The sequence below is a fragment of the Phascolarctos cinereus genome, unplaced genomic scaffold (assembly GCF_003287225.1).
Source record: "Phascolarctos cinereus isolate Bilbo 61053 unplaced genomic scaffold, phaCin_HiC Scaffold_5;HRSCAF=322, whole genome shotgun sequence".
In the NCBI taxonomy this organism is placed as follows: Eukaryota; Metazoa; Chordata; class Mammalia; order Diprotodontia; family Phascolarctidae; genus Phascolarctos; species Phascolarctos cinereus.
The window spans coordinates 290022607-290025732 of NW_027555958.1; positions in this window are offsets into that span (position 1 = coordinate 290022607).

Consider the following 3126-nt stretch of genomic DNA (forward strand, 5'->3'; position numbering starts at 1 on the left):
TATGTTCCATTTATTTGTATATATTGTCTGTAGGGATGGGGTGAACAGGAAGTGTGGGGAGGAGGGTGGATCTGCTCCTGTGATTTCATTGAGGTAGAGAACTCTCTGTGAAGAAATTTCCTATACCAATGCAGAACAATAACTGCTCTGCAATTTATAGACCGAGAGCTGTACCTGGGCTATCAAGAGATTAAGTGACTTGACCCGGATCATGTGGCCAGTGGCAGGAGTAGAAGGATTTGATTTACTGACTCCAAAGCAGGTCTTCTATCCACTATGCCAGGCTATTTCTGTCTTCTGTTTATATGTTTCTATCTTCTAAACTAAAAATCAAGATGCATAGTCTAACAAAGGACATTCCTTTTGCAAAGTCTCCTTAAAAACATCCTTTCTTGAAATGGAAACTCCACAAAGCTTCTCCCTTGCCCCTCCCCCAGATAAGTTCTTTAGGGGTAGGGACCCGGTTTTGTTTTATTTTTGTCTCCCCACCCCCACCCCTAAACTAGCACAGTGCTTCCCATATAGTAAGTACTTAATGATTTTTGAATAGCCGCCCCAGCCAAGACTTTTGGAAAATGACTGGGGAGGAATCTAGTACCATCAGGTCTTTTTTTTCCCTCTGGCTTCCGTCTGGCTTCCTGCTCCAGTTTCCTGGTCCTTTCCGGGGTCCAGGGGGATTGCAAGCAGATAACTGTCTCCTAGAGACTGCACACTTAATAGTCCTGTCTTCTGCCCCACCTCCTCAAACCCTCCTCCTCAATTTGCTGCTATTGAGGCTTAGGGATCCAGAAGCTGGGACTGGGCCTTAGTCATCTTAGGGGGAAAACATTGGTGGGGGTTGAGGTGAGTCACAAAGGCCAGGCCCAAGGGCCAGGGCCCAACCTTGCTAAGGAAAAGGAAAGATCCCAAGGGCTATTTCTGATACATTGTAAAGAAAAATTTCAAAAAATAGCCAACCTCTTTAAAAATCAAAGAAAAACAAATGAAAGCAAATTGTGAAGCACCACCTCGTACCCATCAAATTGCTGAGAATAAATAAAAATTATAATAAGATGTGGTGGCCAAATAGGTGTAACTAACATATGTGTGTTGTTGGCAGCGTTGCAAACTGGTTAGATCATTCTAGAGAGACATTTGGCAATGTGTAACAAGAGTCATAAAGTGACTATACCCTTTGAACCTGTAGGAATACATTCCAAGGGAGTAAAAATAATTTTTAAAGACCTCCCTGTATAAATATTTATTTGTATTTGGAAAAAACTGGAAACAACTAAATGCCTAGTAGTTCATAGAATCTTGAGCTACATAGGACTTTCAAGAAGGTGAAAAGTTAAAAGATTTCAGTATCTCAATGTAATGGCTTAAGAATGACAAATATTTGGACTATATAGAAAAGTGAAAAGACCTATCAGAAATCATACAAAGCAGAAAAAAGGCAGAAGTAAAGCTTGCACATAGAAGGCAACTCTAGAAAAAAGCATCAGCATGCATACCTGAATCAGGGATCTGAAGGGGATTTAAAGATGATTGCTTATAAATGTTACTTGCAAAGCCCTTCATAAATTGTTTCTAATCTACCTTTTCAGACCTGTTTCACAGCACTCCTCTTCACACACTTTACATTCCAACCAAACTAGCTTATTTACTATTTATCCCGTACATGACACTCTATCTCCAGTCTCTCTGCCCCTTTGCCCAGGCTGTGCCCCATATATGAAAAGTCCTTCCTCTTCTCTTCATCTTAGAATCCCTATCAACCTTCAACACTCAGTTGTGGTGCCACTTTCTTGATCCCTCCCCAGTGGCTAATATCCTCCCCCTTTCCTACTCCTCACTCCAGTATCTCTGTTTGGGTACATAGTTCAGCTAGGGTTCTTTGGACCTGCTCCTCTCTGCAGCTCATCTAATTGCCATTGCCAACTTTCCCTGGAATCCATAGTTGGCTCTTCTGTGCTGTTCAGAGTCATTCTCCTTGAGGCGTCTTCCTTGACCATCTATATCTTCCTGTCTGTCTGCCTTTCTGTCTCGTATTGGTCAAGTAGCTCCTCTGTAAGATACTCTGCTAGATAAAAGGGGAGAGAGAAGAGTCTCCTCCCTGTCACTGCTACCATCTGACAGAAGGGCAAGGACTTTACTCCATAAAACTACTTCCTGCCTCAAAGTATTTCTCAGAGCTGGCAAGCTTGCTTTTTAAGGACCATCCAGGCATGACCAATCTTTGGGCAGCCAATGGAAAGCTGCTATCTTTGCACTTCATTTAATACATTAACACTTCCTTTCTTGCCTTGCTTTCTGTGATTATGTCAACTGGGCTGGGATAGAAGAAAATCGTTTGGTCTGTGACCAACTCTCCACCCCCATGACAGCAGAATGAAGCTAGATTATGGAGGACTTTAGATTCCAATCAGAGGAGCTTGTGTTTTATACCAGAGTCAACAGGGAACCACTGGAGAATGTTAAGTAGCATATTCTGGATATAGACTGATCAGGGCAGAGTATGATTGGATGATTTTTTCCCATGATTTGTGTGCACTCTATTAATGTAGCCTAAGTTTGAATTTCGGCAACTAGGTGGTGCAGTGGATAGAGCTCCAGGCCTGGAGTCAGGAAGACTCATCATTGTGAGTTCAAATTTGGCCTCAGAACTTACTAGCTGTGTGATCCAGGGTAAATCACTTAACCCTTTTGCCTCAGTTTCCTCACTTGTAAAAAGAGCTGGAGAAGGAAAGAGCAAACCATTCCATTATCCATGTATAATATAATATACATTATCCACATACATACTTATATACATATATACACACATATACATACACACATACATACAATATACATATATACATTCAGTTCTCCCTGATTCCATGTTCAGCATCTCTCCACTATAACATGGTGCATCTCACTGCCATTAGGAATGTGTTTGGACTGTCCCATAGAATTTTAAATATTATTAATGAATATGAATGTTCAAGTTGCAGTATGTCATCATGGAAAGAAGGCATACCTGGGAGTCAGGAGACCTGGGTTCTAGCTCTTATCTTAGCTTTCTCCTATTTATGAACAGAGACGTAATTTCTCCAACTGTCAAATAAGAAAATTTGAGTAATCTTAAAAAAATGATAATAATAG